Source organism: Crocodylus porosus, unplaced genomic scaffold (genome assembly GCF_001723895.1).
Source record: "Crocodylus porosus isolate Cpor-Errol unplaced genomic scaffold, CroPor_comp1, whole genome shotgun sequence".
NCBI classification, from domain to species: Eukaryota; Metazoa; Chordata; order Crocodylia; family Crocodylidae; genus Crocodylus; species Crocodylus porosus.
The window spans coordinates 20,645,031-20,671,754 of record NW_017728948.1 but is presented as its reverse complement, the minus strand read 5'-3'; the positions used below and the strand labels follow the sequence as shown (position 1 = coordinate 20,671,754).

General features: G+C 41.1%; 1 protein-coding gene and 1 long non-coding RNA gene across 7 annotated transcripts in view; one reads left to right on the top strand and one right to left on the bottom strand.

Annotated features, from left to right (window-relative positions):
* SORCS2 (sortilin related VPS10 domain containing receptor 2) overlaps positions 1 to 26,724 on the top strand; it is a 940,675-nt gene that overhangs the window by 248,653 nt on the left and 665,298 nt on the right. The gene's annotated exons all lie outside the window — the stretch shown is intronic.
* LOC109322151 overlaps positions 23,864 to 26,724 on the bottom strand; it is a 28,555-nt gene continuing 25,694 nt past the window's right edge. The window contains exons 4-5 of the long non-coding RNA XR_002104326.1: positions 25,013 to 25,222; positions 23,864 to 24,043 (exon numbers count right to left, since the gene is read on the bottom strand). This is a non-coding gene — a long non-coding RNA (uncharacterized LOC109322151). The remainder of the gene's footprint in view (positions 24,044 to 25,012; positions 25,223 to 26,724) is intronic.

The following is a 26,724-nucleotide window of genomic DNA, read 5'->3' as shown; positions in this document are numbered from 1 at the left end:
GTGTGTGTGTGTGTGTGTGTGTGTGTGTGTGTGTGTATAGGGGTGGTGTTTTGGTATGCACAAAAAGTGGTAACTATCCATACTACTGCAGGCCCTCTTTACGAATTGTTTGTCTTTTCTTCTAGAAAACTACCACAGGGTGTTGTCTTTTTTTTTCTTCACTACTGTACTTAGTAGTTTTCCTTTGGCTATCTTTAGCTGACTCTTTATAGATGTAAGACCCAAGGCAGGATCTTGTAGATGCAGATATACAGGGGGACACAAGGAAATGATGAGACAGTACTGCTCACATCTAGTGTCATTTTTGTCCTGTCACTGCCCCTTTTATAGCTGTGCAGTGCTGTGCCCCTGCTGTCCCCATTGTGGCAGAAGAAAGGGGCCAGTGCTGCTGCAGTTTGTATAGAGGCTTTTTTTTGTTTTTGTTTAATGACACATTTCTGTTGGCAGGATAGAGGCTGCTCCTTGAGACTTCTCTAGTCTGTTGCCATATTTGTGACCAATGGATTACAAAAGAATTTCAGCAGGGGGCCTTTCACTAAGGACAAAAAGAAAGAGTCTGAATGTAACCCACAGTCTAATGTAACACTTGTTTGACTCAGCTTAATGCTGGTGAATGAAAGTTCCATCTCATCCCTATTTTACCATTATGGATTCCAGTACGCAGAACTGGGAACATCATCAGGCTCCCTTCAGCTGCAGAGCTGTTTGAGCACGCAACTCTTTACCATTACCATTATCCTTTACTATGACCTTTATCAGAGCAATTGGTCCTCCTTTTTGCCTGTGTAGACTAACTGCAGTGTGAAGTCCATGTTGCTACCAATGGTCACTGCTTCAGGTATGAAGTTGTTTGTACAATTGTCAGTGCATTTGCACTGGATACAAGAGGAGACCCAGTTATTCTGTGAGCATGTTTACATGAATCATGTACTGCACAGTTGACTAATTAACTGTGCAGTAACCATCTCAGTGTCTACTTGTACACCCCTCGTAGAGTGCATGAAACTTTAATGAACTCCACAGCAGGAGAGCACTTGTAAATACAGGTACTACCCTGCTGCAGAGTTTTTTGTGTGTGCCAAGCAGTGCACATGTAGACGCTGCCGCAGGAGCTGTCTGCTTGCTAGCCCCACGCTGAAGCACCCTCATGCCCCTCCAGCCCCTCCACAGTACATTGAGTCCAGTAGGACCAGCCCTGGGCTGGCAGGCTGATCCCCTGTGTCCCCTGCCAGCTGGGGATGCTGCGACCTGGCTCAGTGTGCTGCAGTCTGAGTGCACTTATAAACTGCATGCTCAGGAGCTTCCCAGGAGCAATAAACTGTAGACCAATAAGCAGTTTATTGCTGCTCATTAATGGCACATGGCCAGTGGGTAACTTAGCATAGCCATGGGCCCAACCCTTCTGTGGGAAGTCCAGTGCTAACAGTTGTAATAGTAATTATTTTTCAAGTTCTTCAGCATAAGAATTTCAGTTGTGCCCAACATGTGCACAGAAAGATATAGAGAGGGCAGAGCTGTACTGTGACTACTATTTTCCACGGAAGGGGAAGAGCTGTGGGTTATAAGGAAACAATGCATCAGAGAATTGTCAATATATTTGAATGAGTTTAAAGTCATCATAAAATCATAGAAAATTAATGTTGGAAGGGACCTCAGGAGGTCATCTAGTCCAACTCCCTGCTCAAACAGGACCAGCTCCAACTAGATCATCACAGCCAAGGTTTTGCTGAGCCAGGCCTTAAAAACATCCAGGGATGGAGATTCCACCACCTCTCTACGTAACTTGTTTCGGTGCTTTACCACCCTCCTTGTAAGAATGTTTTTCCTAATATCCGACCTAAACTTTCCTTGCTACAACTTGAGACTGTTACTCCTTGTTCTGTCATCTGCCACCACTGAGAACAGTCTAGTTCCATCCTCTTTTGAACCCCCACTTCAGATAGTTGAAGGTTGCTATTAAATCCCCTCTCAGTCTCCTCTAACCTAAAAAGAAGCCCAGTTCCCTCAGTCCCTCCTCAGAAGTCATGTCCCCCAGCCCCCTCACCACTTTTGTTTTCCTCCTCCGGACTCTCTCCTATTTGTTCACATTCTTTTTGTAGTGGGAGGCCCAAAACTGAACCCAGTACTCCAGATGTGGTCTCATCCGTGCTGAATAGAGGCGAATAATCACTTCCCATGACCTACTAGCAACACTCCTACAAATGCAGCCCGCTATGCCGTTAGCCTTCTTGGCAACAAGGGCACAATTCTGGTTCATATTCATCCATTGTAACCTGCAGGTCTTTTTCTGTAGAGCTCTACCCAGCCAGTCAGCCCCCAGTCTGTACCAGTGCATGGGATTTTTGCGCCAAACTTTGTACTTGACCTTGTTGAACCTCATGAGATTTCTTTTGGTCCAATCTTTCAATTTCTCAAACTGAATCCTAGTCCTACCCTCCAGCATATCTACTACTCTCTCCCCCCCTCCCCCTCCTTTTTGGGTCATCCGCAGACTTGCTGAGGGTGCACTTCCAATTGTTAAAATGAAGATATTGAACAAAACCAGCCCCAGGATTGACCCCTGGGGCACTCCGCTTGATGCCGGCTGCCAAGTAGACATTGAGTCATTGATCGTTACCTCTTGAGCTGAATGATCCAACCAGCTTTCTCTCCATGTCTGTACATACCCTTGAGGTTCCTTCCAACCCTTTGATTCTACTGTTATCAGGAAGAGAGGAACTCTTCCCCTCCATGGGAGAGGGAGAGGAAACTGGTCATTGATTTCCCTCCCCCTCCTTTCCTCTGTGATATTTCTCTCCCTTATACAGTTTGGCAGTGCTGACCCCAAAGATTGTAGCTGTGCAATAAAAGAAGAGTTGACTCATTTCTTGTCAGCTAGTTGCTGGTGATATTGAGTCAAAGCTATTTATAGGTAGGCTATTTTAAAAATTGTTAGTCCTCCAAAGTGGAAAGTATATCTCCCAGAAATATAATGAGAAAACAGAGCTATATTTTAAAACACCTCTGCTATAAATTAAAACAGTGCTGCAGTTGATTTGATGCATTTCATCCAAGTAATTTAAGAGCCTTGCTTTTTTTCTGTTACAACATCAAGCTTACTAACTCTCCCTTTCTTTGTCCTCTTGGAAATTCTTCACAATGACCCAAGATTTTCATCTCCCTATCCTGCATTTCATTGGAATTTTTAATATATTCACTATTTGCTTCCTTGTCAGGCTCATTCATTCAAATGCTGCTCCCCAGTGCAATTACAAAGCTTGACTAATTGCTTTAATTACCCACCCACAATGGCAAGGTGATTTCCTAAGTCGAGGATTTCTGCCGTCTTACTACCTGCTAGTCAAAGGGGTTTCAGTACTTTTAGAGTAATTGATATAGCTAACATATGCTACAGGAGTTCCCAGGAGTTTTTTTTTCTCCATGGTCTCAAAGTGTTCATCAATATAATTTGTAGTGGAGAACTGTCAATTCTTGTACAAAGCCTCCTAAAGTTATCTTGTGCCACAAATAGACTGGCACTCAGTCCTCACAGGCTTAGGAAGCACATGGTCAGTCAACATCTACCAGAGGCACAATACTGTATATGTCCCAGGTGAATTATGGAGAATATATACTGGAGTTCAAAATATCTACTCTACACTCTTATTTTGGTAAGAGTGGACATGGTGGTATATTAGTCATGATTTCAGGAAAGACCTATTCAATCCCTGCATTTAATGCATTCTTCAAAAAAATCCTTCTAGTGATAGCACTAATGAAGATCCACTTGTAGCTTGGGAGCTGCAGTTCAAGTCTGTTTATTCTGGGCTGGCCAGATCTGCACTTTCTACTATGTTCCTGCTCTGACTCTTAAATTCTAAGATGCGGCAGTATTCTGTAATCCTACTGTTATAAAATCTTACCCTAAGAGAATGTTAAGGCCAGACTGAATGTCATAAAATCAAATGAAAAAGTAGAAAGTAAAGCAAGACCTCTTGTACTGCAAATGAGTTGGAGGAATTTAAAAACGAGCTAATACTGTGTTCTGCAAGAGTATCCGAGTCTCATAAAGGAGTCTAATGACATAAAGATGGGGCCCAGGAGAAGATGTTACAAAACTATAGTGCAATAGTAACCTGATGGTTCTGTGACTGAAGATCCCTCTTGATACTTTGATCATAATGACCCTTGTTGCAGCACACTAGTACAATACAGAAGAGGAACTTGGTAAAGGAACAGGACAGATATATGTTCCTTGGGATTCAAACAGCATGTTGCCTCTAACTGAATCAGGTCCTCATACTGTTTTCCATTCTTTGAAGTAAACCTTCACCAGATAGTTGCTACTACTGTGTCTCTGGAGAAGTGAGAGTCTGTACTCTTCACCTTCTTGTTGCTAATTTATACAACATGCTGATGTAGTATAGTAGTAGCTTTTTCTACTATGTTACCTATAAAACTGAACCAGACTCAGACTTTTGATGTCCATTTTATATCAGTCAGATGTCCTCATTATCTTCTGCTGCGTGGCAACTGCATATTGAACATGTGATAGTTTCTTTCTCATTATATAAAAACACTTGAAGGATTGATATGCCTTCTTACTAAGAGCCAGATTTTCAGAACACAGTTCCACTTTTTGTGTCTTCAGTTTATGGATGTAAATAACTGCAGGTGAAATTTAGGCCACATAATGCCAAAGTACTTGGTTGTAGCAAAAATGTGAATACTTAGAATAACCCATAATAGCAACTAATGGTAAAAATATTTGTTTTCCTGAAAATTACCCATTGCTCAAGCAGAAGACAAGTAGTATAGGACTTTTTTTTACACAATACATGAGGACTTCTGCCAAGATACAGTGCTCCAGATTGATACTAATGAAAGAAATATTAATGCAGTGTAGCATGTCAATTACCTTGGAAAGGTCTCCAGCAACCATTTATCACACAAATTTCAGTTCTTAAAGCTTGATACCAAATTGTGTTATATGTTAGAGTACCTCTGCCAAATTTGATCCATCATTAACTTTCATTTGTTGATAATTTGGACATGAATTTTTATTCAAGTTATGCATCTTTGTCAAGTTGATGAAAGTGGTCCTAATGTTAATGCTGTCTTAGATGAGTGATGCTGCTCTCCAGTTTAGATTGATCCATATTCTCAAACACGCTTAAGAAAATGGTGACTAGGAGGCTGGGGGGGAGGTTAGTAGCCAAATATGGTCCATTTCAGGAAAAAAAAAAAAAAAAGCCTTCATGGCCTAACCTGACTTCTCTTCAGTTGAGTGGTGTATAGGCAGTGGTGGATACTTGACTTACAGCATGTATTTTTCTCATCCAAGTGAAATCTATTACATTTATCATGACTAAGGTAACAAGATTTCAACAGCAGAATGGGACAGCTATGAAGGGGGATGATAGGATTTTGTTGGGAAGTTAAGGAGGCATTCCTAGGTGGGATTTTTGTGGCTTGGTGGCATGTGAAGTGGAACTTAAATTGGATGCAGGAAAACAAATAATTGTTCCCATTGCTCACTTCGTCAACCTGCCTTCTCCAATATAAATATATAAGTTCTCTAACTCTTTCTTTTTGTGGTTATTAAAGTCTCAAAATAAAACACTCCACTGCCTGCACATTTCTCCCCTGTAGGAGGGGATGAACCACACATGACAGGGGTTAGTCATGGTTTTGAATACAGTACTGGAAGGTGTTCAGATCCTGTAGTGACGAGTGTGATGTCAGAACCCATGTAGCATAGAGAGAGTGGAGAGCAAGCTTAACAAGCTCAACTGGATCCTTCAAATGAGCAGTTGATAAGGTTTTGTTTAAAGTAGTCTGAATAGTGTTTGTAACATCCAGAAAAGAAGGAAGGTCCTGGCATTTCAGGTATCATTTTGTCTTGGACTGTCTTGTCATCTGTGACACAGTGTCTGAGTAAAATTTGTACCTATTTCCTATGTAGGCAATTAAAGATAAATTCTGCTTTCACATCTTTGGTTAGCAATCTATACCTTATTCATACCTGCCTTTAATGCACAGGATGAAAAGCCCCACCTTAGCTCAGTGTAGAGTATGTGTGCAAGACCCTAGACCTTTCTTAACCCTCTTGGTCCAACAAGCAGATTATTGTATTAGAAGTCAAGGGGTTTAAGGTTATTTCCAACACTACCCCCTTGCCACACACACACACACACACTCTCTCTCTCTCTCTCTCTCTCTCTCTCTCTCTCTCTCTCTTCTGTTACTGCAAAAGTGTCATTTTACTCCTATGCTTCATTTTCCCTACCTTTATATTGGACAGTTCCTCTCTGTATTAAGTGTTTTGTTTTCAGTAGAGTTGCTCATATGCTTAAATTTGTTGTTTTTACTACATTGGGGTACAGACGGTACAGAGTTAGACCTGTACTTAAGTACCTCGTGGAACTGAGGCCATATGCTCCATAGGTTCACATTGGCTTATGTTTCTCCAGTGAACTACAGTAATTGAAAGGAGGAGTCATTTTTACTGCCCTATTTTTTAAACAGGTTCTGTGATATAATGACAAGTTGATATTACTGATAGGGCATTTAGATATTGACTCAGTTCTGATGCTATAAGGCATGCATAAATGTCAGCTTGCCTACAGTACCTGCTGTAAGCATCCATGGACACTAATGCATCTGTTCCCCATTTTAAATGGCTTTAAAATACGTTGATTCATTGGTATAGTATGAAGACAAGCAAAGCAAGTAATATCTCAATTTGCTTGGTTTGCAACAAGTTGAGTAATGCCCTGACAATGGAAATGTGGAGTACCCTGATTATTTGAATGGTACTATAAATAATTCTGCTATGTACATCCTTTAAAATGTATAATCAAGGGGAGAAAAAAACTTTCAGGCATAATTTTGATTTCTTAATGCTATACAGCTTTCTGGACTGAATCAAACAAATGTACAAAACTGCTGACTGTGGTTTAATTTTTTACTTTCTTTTAAATACATATATCTTGGTGGATCAGTTGATGTTTTCTAGTCTCCTAATTGTGTTTTTTTTAATAACTTATCTGTATAATGACTGTTAAAAAGCTTGATTAAAAACAAGGCTACAATATATAATAGTGTGAGAGACTAATATATAGTATATATGATGTTTCTTCATTTACTTTGCAAGTTTTGAGAAAATTAAATTGTGTTCATAGACTACTGCACTTGAGGGGATGGCACCAGAATGGCTGTATTGTGCCATATTCCTTATATTGCCAATGAAAGTACACTTTTAGTGTGCCAGGTGCTCCTCAAATGTTTCTTAGGATCAGGAGGGTTTTAGTCTTTAATCTTCCTGGAAACAGTGAATATATATGTGTGTTTCTTATAATGATATTTACAACTTGACTAAGTAGGGATGATTTTAGTGACAGTTATTAATAAAGAGGTAAAAAATCCTGGCATGAAAAGTACTATGGCAAGTGCAAATCAATAAATATTGATTTGTTAGATTCTGGTACCCTCACTCCTGAGAAGTAACTTTCCTGATGAATGGTCCCACTGCAGTCACAGGTGCAAGTCACAGGTCCTACACTATGCGAGTAAGGGTGACTGAATTTGGCTCACAGTGTTGTGTTGTTGCCTTCAAGGACCTGTTAATTGTATTTTAATATTTTCAATATTTTTTTTGTTAGGAAAGATGAACCCAAAATGAGTCTTTCTATCAAAGCACGTACTGTTCGAAAGAATGTGTTTGTTAGTTTTGTTGTCTGTCTCAATTTTTTAATGTACATATTTTTTCTGCAAAAATAAGGCTCTTTTCTGCCACAGTTAAAACTATATAATTAAATAAACAATAAAGGAAAAGGGACAGAAAATGCTGGCATGTTTATTTTGATTAAAAAATCTGTAGACCTATCATGAATGGGTCTTGCACATTTGTGTCTGGCATGTCAATTATGCAACATTTTACGCCTTTTAAAAACTATTTTAAAATAAGAGTTTTATGATACCTTCAAATCCAGATGGGGAGTACAACAAAGGGTTAAAAAGCTTTTAGCTGGATTATTGTTTTGCAGTCTGCAACATGACTGTTATATAGTCATCTCTGGGAGGCAGATGTTCACGTAAGTACCTTGTAGAACTCCCTACATAATAAATCATTTAGTAATTTTTGAGATTGCATATTTACAGACTGCATTCAAAACTGACATTATCTAGGTCAAAACTACAAGGCTCTTAGACCTTCAGGGCATAAGATAAGTCTCAGAGAGTGGTTAGGAAAAGAGTTTCCATCTGTAAGCAAGTTGACATTTGGAGAATTTCCATCTTATTGCACAAATATCTATAATATCAGAATTTTACAGTTTCCTTTGAATCATGTCATTGGCTTCTGAGATACAGGCTACCATTAATCTTTGTTTGAAATTAAAATGGCTCAGAGTACTTATCAAACACCAGGTTTTACAGTGGTAAGAATATAAAAAATAATTTGGAATGTATTTAAAATTTAGGCTATGTGTATTGAACACTTTAAACAATAACATTTTTTAGCTTGGAGGACAGCTTAATTTTAAAAAAGTTTCTTTTAAGTCATCGATGCCAAATAGCTGCTAAAAAGGTGGCATTTACAATACATTGTTTTTTAAAGCAAGATAACTAATTTAAGAAAAATGGAACAGCTTTTAAAGGACATGGTCTCCTATAGATATACCTGAGTTACATCTAATGGGAGTCATCTTGGTGCATCATCTTAACTGATGATATACATCTCTACCCTGCTTTCTGCCTGACTTTAGACTAACATTGCTAACTATCTTTTTGTGATGATATTCATGAACACTAGCTGAGCCTATGGAGCAAAGAAAGGAAGAAGACTCTGAATAGCTAATTTCAATGTTGTGGAAATATATTTTCCCCCTAACTGCCAGTCTTAATCCTTCACACTGCTACATGATTAAAAAGGAGAAATAACAAACATATGGTCATCTGCATGGGGGTGAAGTTTAGATGCTGAAACAGAATTTTTCTTTCTTTCCTTCTTTTCTTTTTTAAACATCAGCAGTTTGTACCACTCTTATGCCCAAGAATCTTCTTATGTCTACAGAAGCATAACAGCAACAACATCATGGCTTATCTAATTACCTTTTCACTACTATGAATAGATCTGAACACTGCAGACTTTTTTAGGTGCAGTAGGAATAGAGAAGATACTTTACAAAACTAATGTGTTTAAAATATTATATTCTCCTCTTTAGTGTATTCAAAATTAAGACCCGTTTGGAGATATTATGATTCATGTAATAGGAACAGTATGTGTGGAAAAAAAATCTAATGGAAAAAGTGTTGTTAAAGTATGCTTAACTGGACCAAATAACACCGATTATAACAGCTGAGGTTCATTCACCTGCTTCTCATAGCGTCCCTGTTCTGCCTACATCGGGCAGACATGACAATCCCTATGTGAAAGAATGTGGGGACACTAATCTGACATCCAGTCCAAAAACACAAAAAGCCTGTGGCAGAAGACTACTTCAACCTTTCTGACATTGTCACTGACCTTGGAGTAGCTGTTCTAATACAGCAACACTTTAAATGCAGACTTGAATGCAAAATTGCAAAACAGAAATAATCCACAGGCTGGCTTGTGTCATGTATGGTCTGAACAGGGGCTATGTATTTTTATCTCATTACCTGGATTAATCCTTTGAACCTTATGTCCCTGTGGGTTTAATTACTTGTTTGCCTCTCTCAGCACTGCCCCCCTTCCCCTTTCCCATCTTCTCTCTCCCCTCCCTCCCTCCCTTTCCTGTCTTTTTTGTATTCAAATCACTCTCTTTAGTTTGCAGCCTGTTCTCTTCATGTCCTTTCATAGCATCTTATGACGTGGGCTCTTGCATATGGTAGTTTATGCATCTCTGATTCAGTTAGTCTATATGGTACATCTCTCCCCTGCCTGATTTCAGAGTGGTACTGCTAACTTCTCTCTGAATTATGCTTTTTCCTTACATGTCAGTTTCCATTGATCAGTTAAGTATATTGGCCAAACACATGAACACTATAAACACTGGCTTGGAGATGGTTGTCCATCTCTTAAATTAGCAACACATTTGGTGCTTATATACTATCTTGAGTGAGTTAAGACTTTACATCTGGATTCAACAAAGTGTGTGAGTATGTGATTAAAATTAAGTATATGCTTAAGTACTTTGGTGAAGACTGGAGGAACTGGGTTGGTCCCTGACTTGTGATTGGATGTTTTCAAAGTGTAGGACAAACATTTAAAACATCTACAAGTTTTACATACAGTGACTAAGCTTCCCTTGTATAGGGAAAACACTGGCTACCCTGTCTTGCTGGTCTTTCCCTCTAGTGGCTGACTCACAGTGCCCGTGTTTTGGTGGTGGAGTAAATGTAATGGTCCAGGCAATTAGCAAGAAGCAGGATATGCTTGGCAGGTACCTTTATTGGACCAACTATGTAGTTAGAGGAGATCAAGACAATATTCTGGGCATTATGACTGTACTTTCAGAGGCTGGGTTTTCTACTAGGCCTAATTAATATATTACACCTTTTTGCTTAGTAGAAGCCTGTTCTTCTAACACAAATAGGACCTGAGTTCTGTCCCCATAGATTACCTGTTGTGAATGGTGAGAAAGGGTTGTTTTACAGTTGTGGTGAGTGCATGCCTGGGTAAGACTGCTTTCAGCATTTAGAAATCTAGCTCACCATAGCAAACAAGTCCATGCTTGTTCTAGGACACCTTGGCAACTTGCTGGGGCTGCTTGGCTCTGCTTCATTTCTTTTTAAAGTTTTATTCTGTTTGGACTAGCCTTTCTGCAATGAAAATACCTTGTTAGTATGTAAGTTGTTTTGTTCGTATTCGTAATATTCTGTAAGACAAAGTCATGAAGTCCTTTCTTTCTGCTTTTTAGTGGGCTACCATCCCAGAAGCTTAATAGTTCTGTGATGATAGCAGAATGGACCCAAAGGAGAGATTTCTCACTTTTGAAAACAAATTGTGCCTTCTCAGCCTCCCAGTACTCCCTCCCCTTCACACACTTGAACTAAAAGAGGTTTACATGCTAGTTTTACTAGAGATAAGCCAAGTTGTATTATCTGAAAATGGGATTTTGATTCAGTCTCATCTTTGCAATCTGTTTTAAAGCATAAGCTCTTAATATAATGTAATCAAAAGGGTTAATGCCATTTATTAACTAAGGGCTGAGCCAGCGCACAGCTTGTAGGTTGCTCATAATCTAACTGGACAGCATTTGCGCTGTTCCCCCAGAGTGACTGACTGTACTCCATCCCTTTGCTTCAGGGTGTGAGATAGACTTATGTGGTCACAACTTCTGAGACTCACTGTGATGCCGCATACCTAATGGGCCAGAAGATAGCATCTCCAGTGTATGCAGTGTTTCCCCTGCTGGATCCAGATAGCTGAGAGGAAAAGGACAAAGCAATGTTCCTTAAATGCAAAAGGGGGAGAATTAAAATGCATAGCGACAGAGCCTCTAAGTGGAAGTGGAGAGAGGAACAGTTTGGAAACAAAGGGAGGTGAGAAGGAAGAAGAGGAGAATTAAGACTGGCACAACATTAATTGTGGGATTACCTAACCTGTGAGTGTCTGATCCTATAGCCTGTTACATTCTTATGTAACTGATATGTCAGTCAAGCACTGGGGCCCCAAGCCCATCTTGCTAAGTCCTGCCCTCATTCTTAGGGGAGAATGTGTGCCCCAGAAGCTACAATCTCAATGGATGTGACAAAGCATGAAAGAAATACCATATTTACTTGAATAGAAAACCCTGATTATAAGACAGTCCCCAATAACTACATTCTTTATATAGAAAATGTAGAAATTTTGTTATAATTTTCCAGATATAGAATCTGATTACTGACGTTTGCCTTGAATTTGTCTCCCTCCCACTGCTACAGCAGGGAAAATAAATCTAGGGGGTCAGGTAGCCCGTTTTGTTCTTTACTTCACCCCTTTTCCCCCTGGAAGTCCCTTCCCCCTTTCCGTATTATCAGACCTGGTTCTCCCTAAGCACATAGAAATGAGAAGCAAATTGAAAATGAATTTGAAAATAATAACCTTGAAATTAAACATGACTATAGCATTTTGCATATAGTACCTATAAACTTAGTTCAATCAGAATCGATGCATGTTACCTTTTTTTGAAAATGCTGCAAGCTTTACCACAGGTACTCCATAAATATACCTTTGAACAGCACTTTGGTACCTACTTGTAGTAGTACAAATTATGCATGATAGTTGTACAAACGATGCATGATATTGGCCCAAAGACAAAGTTGGACCAATATCATAGTTCAGTGGGCTGGGGCCCAACAAGTCAACAGTGTTTCAAGCCACGATAACCCCACAGCTCAGCACTGCTCAGTATGTGTGTGTATACTCCAAATACCATCCCCCACCCAATTAGCTTAATTAGACCCCAGTCATGACTGGAACTGGGTCCTGGGATGCTCCACAAATGTGCAGATAAGCTGCAGGGCAACCTAGTCCAGCTACACCTCATGGAGGGCAGGGCCAAAATAAATACATACACCAAGCTGAGAGAAGGAGTTAGAGGGATTCTGGGCGAACTGTTTGAGGCCCCTTTTTGTGATGTTTGCCAGGCATTTAAGGCTGCTGAAGAAACAGAGTTCATTGGAAATGGGAAAGAAAGGTGCAGCTCACCTGTAGGAGTGAAGAGGAAATTGAAATATATGCAATGAAGTGGCTTATTATGACTAAAAAGACTCTGTGGTGAGGGGGACTATGCTTAATGGCTAGTACCATGTTCCCTCCTCAGATGGGCTACAATAACCTCCTACCATAAAGGTTACTTCCTGCATAGATCAGATTACCTTGAATGGCATTGTGTAGTAAAGGATGGAGACCTGTTCAGTGCACTGTGGGCAGCCCCCTCACCAGAGTCTACTGTAGCTGTCCAGTGGGATAATCTTAGCTATGCACCTATTTTATGGAGATGGGGGATTTTTTTCCCTAGCCTGTTCCTTTGGCCTGTTAGCTAGGGGCACCTGAGACTCGGGGGCATCCAAACCCCAAGTTCTCTGGGTTTGGGCCTACTTTTAGGATGCCTGCCTGCCATGGTTTGGGAAGAGTCTGAAGGCTGAAGAGTTTGGGAGTCAAGATACTTGCCAGTGGTAGCACCATGGGAGTATCTGATTCCCCAGGCTGAAGAGTCTGGGAGGGGAGATACTTGCTGGTGGTAATGCTACATACATTTGAATGGCTGAGTTTGGCTCAGTCAGTGGAATTTGAAATGGATTTGGCTACTTTGGCCTAAGACACGATATTTAAAAAATCTTGGCAGGGGAAATACCATGATCACCAGGCCTCTAGGAGTTCGTTTTTCCAGGGTGAGGTCTGTTTCTTGCACTCTGGGCATGCTGTGACCCCTGTGAGTTTCCCCAAGTGTGGAAAACTCAACTGTACAATTTTTTGGCAATGGGGTTCTGCTTTCTTTTTCTCTGGCTTGCTTCTTGATCTTTTGGCTAAGAGCAAGTGAGACTGGGGACATTCGAGCCCCAAGGTCCCTAGGCTTGCATGTAGGAAGTCTGCCACAGGTTGGGGGAGTATCTGAAGCCCCAGACTGATGAGTCTGGGAAGGAGGTTACTTGCCTGGTGGTAGAGCCACACCGACTTGAATGATTGAATTATGCTCAATCAAACCTGGGAACCTGACTGTTGCATTTTGCCCAATAGAATTCAGAACTCATTTGGGACTTGGAAAAAAAAAATCTTGGCTTTTGGGCTAAGGTCAAACATTTCTGGCACCAAGGGGAGGGTGTCAGAGCTGGATCTGGCCCTCCTAGTGACAGCCTGGTATTGTACTACTTTTAGGCTCGGAGCCAGTTCCATGTAGATGAAACACCTGCCTGTTTCTTAATGGCCAAAAGAAAAAAAATGGTTCCTATCATGTCAGAGCTTGCTGCAGCCTCTTTGAGTGCTGTCCTGGTACTGCACTACCCTCCAGGCCTGGCGTTCATTCCCTCTTGTGGGAGCAACTGCCTGTTTTGTTTTCTTGTTTTGTTTTTTGTTGTTTTTTAAGGGACACACACAAAAAAGTTCTCAGCAGCATGTTTGCCCAATGTGGACCATATGTTTTATAGTCATGCTCAATTTTGGTTGCATTTAATCAGCTTCATGGTTGGTTTCCAATACTGAGTGCATGCTGCTTTTAGCAGCAGTTTAAAGATAGATAGTGTATTTAGTGAGTTTTCCTAGTATGCAGTTATAAGATGAGAGGCTTTTTTTCCCTTGCCAATTGGGGGAAAAAAATCTTGTCTCATATTTGACTAAAAATGGTACTAATATCTGTATTCCTTATGTAAAGGGCTGAAGCGTGGAGAGAGAAGGACCAGCTCAAGCTAACACAAGGAATCTGTAGCTGAATTGGGACTTCATTTCCTGAGACCCAGTCCCATACCCTAACTACATACCTTAACCACTCTGCCTTCCTAGTTATTTCACTGCTCATCTGGGGGAACGTTTGTTCACGAGAGCACCCCAAGGGATGACGAGGTTGAATGGTCATAAACTACTACAAGACCGTTTCAGGCTGGACATAAGGAAGAATTTCTTTACTGTCCGAGCCCGCAAGGTCTGGAGCAGCCTGCCACTGGAGGTGGATTGAACACCTTCAAGAGTAAATTGGATGCTTATCTTGCTGGGATCCTATGACCCCAGCTGACTTCCTGCCCTTCAGGTGGGGGACTGGACTCGATGATCTTCTGAGGTCCCTTCCAGCCCTAATGTCTATGAAATCCTTTAGCCCCAACCTTCTGCAAATGTGTGAAGAATGTGTGCATCCAAAATCGTCTCCTCAGTCACCTGAGGACCCATCAAGCCTGACAGAGTTCATCCTTGAGTCCGAGGGACTGCTGATGACCTGCAAAGCCCACTGGAGTCCTGTGCCCTTTATCTTGTACAACTAAACTGCACCAGTTCTGCTGCCTGGGAAATTTCCACGGCTGCAGGGTGAAGCTGTTTCCCACAGTGCTTTTATTTTCTGATAGAACCAACACATCTTGTCAGCTGTGACAGACTTCCAGCTAGATCAGCTGTGTTTCAAGGAGAAGGGTTGTGGGGAAAGTGCAAATGATAAAGGTCTAAGTGGTCAACATTTAATTGTGAAATTACTAGTTGCAAGGCTGACCGGACAAGAAAATGTGGGAAGAAGAAAAGACCTAGTAAACATGATGATTAAGTAGATCTTTTTCATAGTAAATTATAGTCTTCCTGAATGAAAGTCATCTTTTTAACAGGGAAATCATTGAATGTTATACTCACACTTTATTTGTATTTCACTGGGAAGACTTGCATGTGCAGAAATATCCATTTTAATTAGAGCTGAAAAGAAGTCTCAGCTACAGAGCTGTGCCTGGTAGGTATTTTTATACTCTCTCTCAGTGAACTCATTTTATATGATGATGATTTCCTCTAATTTTTAATTAACATGTCTAGCTTAGACTTGGGGAAAATGATCAGTGTTTCATTAACTGGTTCACACTTGGAGATCTATGCAAACCTAATTGATACGGTTGCTACAGGGTACTCTGTCAAAATGAGCCATCCTACCATTACCTTTCCTTCCCTTCTCTTTCATTTGATTAAATGTGAATGAAAGGCAAACTGCAGCAGCTTATATTTTTGCTCCAAAATGACAGGGTATTATTATATTTAATAGGATGTTGTATTTCAATGCAGTTTTTTACCCAGAGGAATTCCAAAGAAGTTTATAGACAGTGTATAGAGGTAGCACTTGTCTGTCACTGATGCATATGGACCAGTGCCACAAGAAAGTGTAATTGTTTCTCTGTGTGTGTATGTGGGAAATTACACAGGTTAACCTGTAAGAGCCACAGTTAGAATGTCTTCTGCACCAAAACAAATACCCACAGTTTCAGTCTTTCTGATCATAAATTGTCAGGAATTAAATTTTTAAATCTGTGTGATGCAGTGACCTGTTGTGGAATTTGGTCTGGGTGTTTGGAGGGAGCAGGGATTCCTGACAAGTGGTCTGGTCTCTAGAGAGACCTAGTTCTGTTCTCAGCTCCGTCACTAGTCTCATGAGTAGGCACCTATGGAGTTTGAAGTGGCCGCCCCCTGATTTCACAGGCAGAATGTGGGGCCCAGAAGCCATTTTGTGAATGGAGTACAGCAGCCCCCCTCACCTCTGATTGGCCAAGGGGGAGGTGGTTAGGGCAGTGGTCACCCCTGATTGGCTGTGGGGGCTGTCCATCATGAAGCCCAGTCCATCACTGTAGACTGGTGGAGAGGAGTGGGGCCACATGACAGGTAGCTCTTGCAGCCAATCAGCAGTGAAGAGTGGTGGTGGCAGCCATCTTACTGGCAGCCCTTCAAGCAGGCAGAGAGCCAATATTTTATTTTCTGTGAATTTTCTTTTTTTTCCTGTGGATTTTGTGGGCATTGCGCACTTTCGCAGGTAATGCTAGGTTTTGCAAAATCCATGAAAACCACAAAATCATGATTTTGGTAGGTCCCTACTTACAAGTGAGCTTGGGCACCCAACTTTTTTCTCTCTGCTTCAGTTTCCTGTTCTGGGAAAGGGGATAAGGATATTGATCTACAGATGAAATACACTGTATAAGCTTTGTGTTGTTATTATTACTTAATAAATTGACTATTTCTGAGAGGTGGGAACCAAACTACAATAGTGTTGTTATAACCGTAGAGCTTCTGTATCTATAAGCAATGGCACATAGGTACTGATTTGAAAAAGACGTAAGAAAAATCATGTTGAAAACCAAACCCAACAGTACTTGGTGTACACTGTATGAATTATGTTTTGAAAGTGAATAAGGTATTCACTAAAGTGTAACTAGAGATGATATTCTCTCTGGGCTTGCTGTATTGCAGGGAAAACCAGGATCTCTGTCATTTGGTATTAATTCAGAAAACAGCTGACTGTAATAACTGTAGTGTTGATACATTATAAATTATTCAAATATATTTTTATAAAGCCATTAAAGGGTAGTAAAACTTTGTTTTGTTTACGTGGCAGTGATAGAGGCTGTTGTTTTGATTTAGTATATTTGGATTTCTCCAAGGCATTTGATTTAGCACGCTCAGAGTTGTGCTTAGAAGATTTACATTACGTGGAACTAAAAGGGAATGTTAAAAGTAGCTCACTGATGGATCTCAATATTTGGTTGGTAATGGGAACTTTCTAGAAGGATCCCACTTGATACTGCTTTTTGCGTCAATGTTATTTTTATCAAAGATCTAGACGACAATTGATTTCGATTGTGAAAACCTTTGCTGGAAAAAAGCGGTGGGTTGGTAACTAATGAAGAGAGTGGGTTAATGTTACCAAGTTGTCTGCTGGAACAGTTGCAGTTCATTTTAATACAGATCAATACAAAGTCTGGGAACAAAGAATTGAGGTGCTCTCAATAGTATGAGGGAGTCGGGCTTCGAAAGCAGTGGCTGAGAATCACTCAAGGCTCTGTAATACGGTGGTTTCCCTTTAAGAAAGAACAGCCAGCCCTGTTAAGGGCATTCAGCTGTGGGCCTTCTTGTAACGGGGGTGTCCGACTGGGAATTGAAAAGCTCCAGAGGGGAGGGCTGAGAGGAGGCCGAAGGGACCATCTGAGAGGAGGATGCAAGTGACTACAAGTGCCTGCTACGGAAGGCCGGGCTGCTGCACTGGGAGTCAGAGGCAGAGGGCCACTTCTCGAGTGCCCGAGACCAGGCAGAAGAGGCTTGTGTCATTGTTCTTTGACTTGTTTGTTACTGAAGGACAAAGTTGTTTATGAGGACTGGCTGAGGTGCTCAGAACGGAGCAGAGCTGCCTGCCAAAACTGGCAGGCTAGAAAACCCACGTGCAGGGTCCTTGTATGCAACTGCCTCAACATAAGCACTTGATTCACTGCTCTGACAACCTTTAATATTTCACTTTTTATATGTCTGTGAAGTAGGGGGAAGATGTTTTTGCCTCTGTGCACAGCATTCTTGGGATGCTGTTCCCATGCTTCAAGAGAGGAGTGGAAATAGTGAAGAGAGCTAAAAGGAGGACATGACAAATGACCCGGGTGATGAAAAACAAACCTTATGATGTGAGGCTTAAAGAGATCTGAATATTCTGAAAAGATTGAGGGAAAACGTGATCACTGTAAATGATTACTTGGGGAAGAAAACTTCTTAATCTTTCAGACAAATCATAACAAAATCCTATGGCTGGGCGATCCAGTTAGAGAAATTAAACCTATAGATAAGATACCAGTTCCTAGAGTGAGAGAAAGCATTGGAGGTGTTGGATTCACCATTGCTGTGAGTCTTTAAAATGAGACTAGATATCTTTCAGTCCATTTTGGCTTTGGAGTCTGCATCTGTGAGCTATAAATTCCCCCCTCCATTCCTGTTCTTTATAGACAGTGGTTGCTTAATTTTTCTCTCAAGGGCTGTGTCCAGATGAGCTCAGATGTTTGTTTCCCTGGGGACAAGTAGTACTGGCACAACTTGTGCTGCTGCTACTTGTCCCCGGGTAACACCTGTGCTATGTAGCAGGTTACCTGTGGTCCTGGGGGCCTCCCAGGGCTGCAGCTGTGGCAGGAAGCCTGGCTGGCAGCTGGAACATGGCTCTGGGTGGCCAGACTCTGGTTTTGGGTGGCATGTGCTGCCACTATAAGTGCCGCCCTGCCTTTTTACGGCTTAATTTTTTTTGGACAAAAAAAGAAGGTAAAGAAACCCTATAGCAGTGCGAGGCATGCTTTCATGTGCAATGTGTGGTCTGTGCTTGTTTGGATGTGGCCAGTGTGTTCATAACACTTGCTGCTGTGTATTAAAATTATAATTTTATTCAAACCTCATGCTTCAAGATTTCAGGTAGTCTTCTGCAGGAGTCACAAAGGTTTTTCTTCCTTGGTGGACAGTCAGTCAGGTGTATTGTGTGTGTGTGTGTGTGTGTGTGTGTGTAGGGGGGAGGGTTAATAGAATCATAGGAAAGTAGGGCTGGAAAGAACTGTATAAACACATCCTGTCCAGGGCAGGATCTTCCCTGACTGTTTCTGTCCAACCCGCTTTTGAAAATTTTCAGGAGATTCCACAGTTTTTCTGGGTAGCTGGTTCAATGCTTTATCACCCTTAGAGTCAGAGACTCTAATCTCCAGCCTAAATTTCCTCTGCTGTTGCTTCAGGCCATTGCTCCTAGTCCTGGCTCCAGAGAGAAAAACCCATTTCTGTCATCTCTATAATAACCCTTCAGGTATTTGAAGAATGTAACCAAATCTCTCCTCAGTCTTCTCTTCTCCCTGCTAAATAACCCTTGTTCTTTCCTCATAAATCATGCTTTCCAGGCCTCTAATCATTTTGTTGCTCTCTGTTGGACAGTTTCTGAACTTTCCACATCCTTCTTGAAGTGTGGGGCCCAAAACTGAACTTAGTACTCCAGGTGAGGCCTCGCTATTGCTACGTAGAGCAGAAGAATCACTTCCCTTGATCTGCAAGTGACACTCCTGTTAATACAGCCCAGGGTGCTGTTGGCCCTTATCTAGCTTAACCCCTTCTACTTATACTTCAGTTCTTTGGATATGGAGCACTGGGCAGAATGCACCAGTGTTCTTAGCCCCCCTGGCTCTCCAGGGATCTAGGAGACCTCCTGAGGATAAAAAGAAAGGCCTACAAAGGATGGAGAATGGGATTCACCTCCAAGGAGGATTATTCAGCACTAGTCTGGCCTTGCAGGGAGAAAACCAGGAAAGCCAAGGCTGCAGTTGAACTCCAACTAGCTTTGAGCATCAAGGACAATAAAAAGTCCTTTTTCAGATATGTGGGGAGCCGGACGAAAAGCAAGGGCAACATTGGACCCCTGCTTAACCAGATGGGGCAACTGAAGACCGATGCCCAGAAAAAGCCAACCTATTAAACGGGTACTTTGCATCGGACTTTCATTAGTCCCATGGGACGCCCATGCCTACTATGGGACAGGGAGATCCCCTGTCCTCTATTAATGCTGACCTCATGAAGGAACACCTTGAGAAGCTGGATACCTTCAAGTCAGCCGGCCCTGACAATCTACACCCCAGGGTACTCAAGGAGCTGGCGAGCATCATAGCCCAGCCCCTGGCACGGATCTTTGAAAACTCCTGGTGCTCTGGTGTAGTGCCTGAAGACTGGAAGAAGGCCAACGTGGTGCCTATCTTCAAGAAAGGGAGGAAAGTGGATCTGGCTCACTATAGGCCCATCAGCCTGACTTCTATCCCGGGCAAGATCTTAGAAAAGTTTATTGAAGAGGCCATCCTTAATGGACGCCAACATCCTAAGGGATAGCCAGCATGGGTTTGTTGCAGGTAGGTCTTGTTTGACCAGTCTCATTTCCTTCTACGACCAGGTGACCTGTCCACCTGGACAAGGGAGAAGAGATTGATGTTATATATCTTGACTTTAAAAAAGCCTTTGATCTGGTATCCCATGATCACCTCTTGGTGAAACTGGCCAATTGTGGCCTTGGGCCCACCATGATCCACTGGCTGGGAAATTGGCTCCGTGGTCAGACCCAGAGACTAGTAATTGATGGAAGTCAATCATCATGGTGTCCTGTGACCAGTGGGATCCCCCAAGGCTCTGTCCTTGGACCCATATTGTTCAGCATCTTCATTAATGATGTGGACATTGGAGTCAGAAGCGGACTGGCCAAGTTCGCCGATGACACCAAACTTTGGGGCAAAGTATCGACACCAGAAGACAGGCGTGTGATCCAGGCTGACCTGAACAGGCTCAGCAAATGGGCGGACAAGAACCTGATGGTGTTTAACACTGAAAAATGCAAGGTGGGAAGAAAAACCTGCAGCATCCTTATAGTCTCGGCAGTGCTACGCTGTCTAGTACTACGGAAGAAAGAGACTTGGGGGTCATGGTTGACCACAAGATGAACATGAGCTTTCAGTGTGTTGCTGCAGCTAGTAAAATGATCAAAACCCTGGCTTGCATCCATAGATGCTTCTCAAGCAAATCCCAGGATGTCATTCTCCCCTTGTACTTGGCCTTAGTGAGGCCACAGCTGGAGTACTGCGTCCAGTTTTGGGCTCCACAATTCAAACGGGATGTGGAGAAGCTTGAGATAGTCCAGAGAAGAGCCACGCACATGATCAGAGGTCAGAAAAGCAGACCTTACAACGATAGGCTGAGAGCCATGGGGCTCTTTAGCCTGGAAAAGTGCAGGGGTGATCTGATGGCCACCTATAGGTTTATCAGGGATGAACACCAGGAACGTTTGTTCACCAGAGCACCCCAAGGGTTGATGAGGTTGAAATGGTCATAAACTACTGCAAGACAGTTTCAAGCTGGACATAAGGAAGAATTTCTTTACTGTCCGAGCCCCCAAGGTCTGGAACAGCCTGCCATCGGAGGTGGTTCAAGCACCTACATTGAACACCTTCAGGAGCAAATTGGATGTTTATCTTGCTGGAATCCTACGACCTAAGCTGACTTCCTGCCCTTTGGGCGGGGGGGCTGGACTCGATGATCTTCCGAGGTCCCGTCCAGCCCTAACATCTCTGAAATCTAGTTGGTCTCAGATGCTCTGCTAGTGCACCTTGTTCACGTGCTTAGGACATACTAATCACTGATAGGAGTGTGTTCACTTTATTTTGACCTATGTTAGCTGATAGGGATGTGTTCACTTCACTTTGCACTTTGAGGCATAGATGACCTTCAAGAACTGCCTGGGCATGCTTTACTTAATCAATCCCCTTCCATTGTTGTGGCCTTGGGCAGTGGTGGTACATTGTTCTATCTTACTTTTTGTCTGTGACGCACACAATAGTTTTTCTTGAGGTCTGAAATGTGTTAGACTAATCCAAAGTTATTGCACTTAGTATGAAGGCAATTATATGAAATATAATAGTCTGTGATATAGGAAATCAGATCCAGTGGGTTTGGGGGGTTTTTTTTGTCTTTTCTGGCCTTAAGCTCCACGATTCTCTGAAAATAATTTGTATATAGTTTAGAGTAAAATGTCAAAATTAAACTTTTAATTTAGTTCAAAATACCATGCTTGTTTCTTAAACCCAAACGATAACCTTGGCCCTTGATAAATAGTGAGAATTATGTTGTTTGTTTTTTTTAAGGCATCTTTCATACAGAAAAAATTCCAAAGCATTTCAGACAGAGTCCCTGTCTGTCTTTGTCTCTTTGTATATGAGGATCACTCACCCAGTGTGGAAATGAAGCTCCCAATAAGCAGCAAAAACATAAGGAGACAAATACTACCATTCTATAAATCCTGTCTACCTGCTTTTAGTTTCAGAAGAGCACTGTGTTATGTACTGGTTTTCTTAACACTTTATTTGTGTCTGTTAAATGGATAGGTTCATTGTGGGTTTAATCCCAGAACTGATTAATGTGTGTTGACAGATCATTCTGTCACGTCTTTCTTTGAGTATGTTAGCACAATACTGTATTGCGCATGGGCAGAGTTAAGGTTGAATAGCAATTCATTTAGAAATTCCTACATTTATGAGTTTGTGACTTACAACTTATCCTGAACTTTTAGAACCATCTAGCTCAGTGGTTCTCAACCCGTGGCCCGTGGGCTGTGTGCAGCCCAATCAGTACATTGCTGCAGCCCATATGACATCTGGTTAAACAAAAAGTAAAGACATTTGACAGTGTGGAAATGAGAGAGATTACAGTATATTGATTTGTATTGCATTACTGTTAGATAACGCACACAAAGCATTTTTAAATGGATACACAGGAAGTAAGTTGTGTGGGTGCAGCCCATATAACACGTTGAGAGCTGTAAGTGTGGCCCATTATGGCAAATAGGTTGAGCACCACTGATTCTAACTAGAAGCAGCTATTTATTTAAAATATTATTACTCACACTTGTATAAAGCATTACATAATATTTAATTTTAATTCTCGCTCTTTTGTTGTACTTTATGCTGTTTAATAAGTATGTATAATTAAGAGCCATCTTCTGAAACTCCAAATAAATAGGTTTTCTTAGAGGTCCATTGCTTCTTCCCCTTTACCTCCCCTTAAGATCCCACTCATAACACATCCCTCCTTCCTGGCTGGGCTGTTCTCTTCTTTCTCCTTCTGTGAAATAAGCAGATGAGACACTGTAGAGCAATAGGGGGATTAATACTTACTTAAAGATCCAGAAAAACACAGCTATTATGCATTGGTTTATAGAATATTTTTTTACAAAGATTGTAATTATGTTTTAGAGCCTAGGGTTTAAACATACACAACTGCATTCTATTCCAGTATCTTTTTTTGTTATTATAACATATGGTATTAAAAATACTTCAAAAACAATGAATTAATGATACAGTTTGCAAATTTTGCCAGCCTTTGAGCCCCTCAGTAAGTGGCACACAGGCTAGGGACAGAAATTATACATATACTGCATTAAGTGATCAGAAAATGGTTCAAATCTGTAATGCAACAGACGTTCAGGGTGTTTATATACATACATTTATCTGTTCTGATGTGCTGGAGATTCAGTGTATCAGACCAGACTCCATCAGTCAAGTCTGTTCTGCATGCAAGCCGGTGTGCCCGGCACTGCATTGCATGTGTATGTATAAACGGCAAAATGTGCATCAGTACTGAGAAAATGGTGGCAGTGTGCTTTTGAACTAAAACACCTTTGATGTGTTCTAATTCAGAAGCACACCACTGCCATTTTCTCAACTGACGTAAACTTTGCCATTTATACAAATGCATGGGCCTTCATCACACAGCGCTGCAGTGCAAGCACGTGTGCAAATGCCCCCAGTGCCCATAAATCACTTTCAAAATGGCCCAAACCGGTTTAAGATAAATCTGGATGGATGTAATATCAGACTTAACTGATTTAGATTAAATTGGTTTATTGAACAGTTGTCTTCCCCACATCTCCTCCAGATTCAAGTTAACTCACAGTCCCCCAGCAGCATCCCAGGATGCTTTGCACTTCCCCTTCAAACCCCTCCTCGCAGGGAGGGCTAGCTCTTGGCCCAAGCTGACTGCTCCAGCCAAGCAGGGAAGTATGCTGTAGTGTCTCTGGCTTCTGTCCTGGGTCACTGCAGGTGTGTGGCTGCATTTCTGGAATCAAAAGTGAATGTCTGTTCATTTGCTTATTGGTTCAATCTACACAGCTTAGTCTAACCTATGAAGACTGAACTGATTCAGCCTCAGGCTTTTTGACTGTCTGTACTTAGCCACAGAGCCTTGGACCTTAAACTTCCCTTTCATTTGTGAAACGGACTATGGAACAGGACAGAACAGATTGTTCCCAAGAAAGGCATCAAAGTTCCACCTTGTCGGTGACTGGAGACAAAAGATCCTTGTTTTTTTTTTTTTTAACTGTTATCTCATGTGAACTTGGAGAATCAGTGTTCACAAGAGACTGTCTCTGCACAAAGTGCCTAGTCCTATCATGTTCTTTCACTATTAATGCATGGAGTTGGCTCAGGGCCACCAGTTTACAATAGTGTTTATAATAGCTTGCTTATAAGGGAGATCCATCGCTCATGGAATCTTCTGATCACCCAGTCTACTCTCTATCAAGCCTACAAGTAGACTGCGTATCCCTTTGGAGTTCCCCATTGTCATACCATAGTGACATGAAATCCTAGGAACCGAGCACTCTGGAAAGCTTTGTCATAATTTGAGAAGGGAACGCTATCAAAAATATCGTTTGAGTTAAGTTGCTGTCTGCAGAGATTATCTTACCTTCTTTGGGCCCAGAGTGGCCTTTAATAAGTAGAAAACTAGATTTCTTTCTCTGGTAAATATAGAATCAGTGTATTTTACCTTAAATAGATTTCTCATCTTTTAAATAAAATAGATTTCTTCAGGTAGAGGATGGATGGATCTTTGAAGTAAATTAAATGGAAATGTAAACTCTGGATCAGATTTTATTAATTGGGTTTTATGAACCCAATTCAATTTTATTCATTGGATTTTACCATTCCTGACCGTATATTTAAATTAAAATCCCTTCCTGGCATTGAGTGTTTGTCATTCATGACAATTCATTTTCCTTTTATTTTGAGTTAAAAATTATACTACCTTAAGTAACCAAGTTTATGCTTGGGCACTGTAGTCTGTCCTTTCAAACTTTGAAGGAAAGTCATTTTGATGTATATGGTCCTGTAGTAGTCATAAAGGCATTTTCAGTAATACTCCATACATGCGTAGAACTGTTTGAAGTTCAGCTGAGTTAGAATGGATGCTTCTCCAACTGTGAGGCTGGTCTCCCAAGGGAGATTCTTCTTTTTCCTGTGGGGAAGGGAGGAGATTATTGGAGAAACTGCAGGAAAAATTGGGAAGTGAGGAGGGGAGACAGGTTTTATTTGCTTAGGACAGGGATAAACTATCAGTTGATGGTTGATTGAGAAGTACTGAATAGATGATCAATTTATGTGTTGTGTATACAGCAAAAATAGTCTATCTGAAAGAAAATCTTAACGAGCTGCCTTGTATGGAGTATTAAATGTGCTGTTTTCTCATAATATATATAAAAAACCTTTGGCTATTATGATCACCAGCGGACACACAAGTGGAAGTGCACCATACAGAAGTAATGTCCCTACACGTAAAAAAAAAAAAATCTATATATCTATATCGATATCTCAATATTGATATTGATCATGTTGTAGGGATATATATATTTCATGTATGGACTTTACTTCTGCATGCTGCACTTCATGTTAGAAAATATTAGAATAGTGTCTCTTTAGTTTATGAATGTAATGGAACTTTTTATGCAATTTATTGAAATCTTCAAATGTAGCAAACTAAAGTTTGCCATTTTAAAATAAGGACATAGTAGCTAAATAAGGAACTTTTTCAGAGACGTTGACAGATGCCCAGACATGCATTCGTGTACCTGGTTTTTAGGCACCCATGTTTGAAAACTTTTGGCTGAAGTACTTGTCAGCCCTAGGACACATGGAAGAGTTGATAATAGAAATCAAAACCTTCTGACTCCAAAGCTTTGCCTTTGATTATTCACTATTAGATCACCCATCCTCCACTGAGGTGATAAGAAGTTATATTCAGATATGTTTATTCTGGGCTTCTCTCCCCTCAAAGGCCTTGATTCTGCTTTTTAACATTCTGGTATGCACTATCACTTTCCACATAAAATAAGCTATAGCCCTTGTAGCTCTATAATAAATTATAATAAAGATTTTTGTTGATGTGAACCTTGTTTTAGAAGTCCAGTCCTGAAGATAAACTCAATGTCCACTTGTGATCATAATAGCCAAAGGTTATATTTTTCTTTAAGAATTGAGACCAGTGGAATTGTACATCACTTTTGACTTGTGATTTATTTTTCCCCTGGTATCTGTAATCGCAACAATTTTACAAAATATGCTTTAGAATGAGCCTAATACAATATCCATTTCAACTTGTAGTTGAGACTTTGCATGCATACAGTTGAAGTCCTTTTCAATGTTCTACTTGCATCCATCTTTGATATGTAGTTACAACAGTCTGATATCAAGCAGTAGATGTTTATCTAGTAGACGGATCATCACAAGTAAATTTATAGGTCCATCTGCATGATGAAACAACTTGTGTCATTACATTTAATTGCATCTTACCTGGATTCTGTTGGGTATACTTAAAAGTTCCCTTATAAATTGCAATGCCCTTAAGTCACAAACTACAGGCCAGTTAGTCTTACCTCAATTCTGGGCAAGCTTTTTGAGAAAATTATTCTGGCACATGTCCACGAGGGGCCAGCAGGGGCGATTATGCTTAGGGGCAACCAA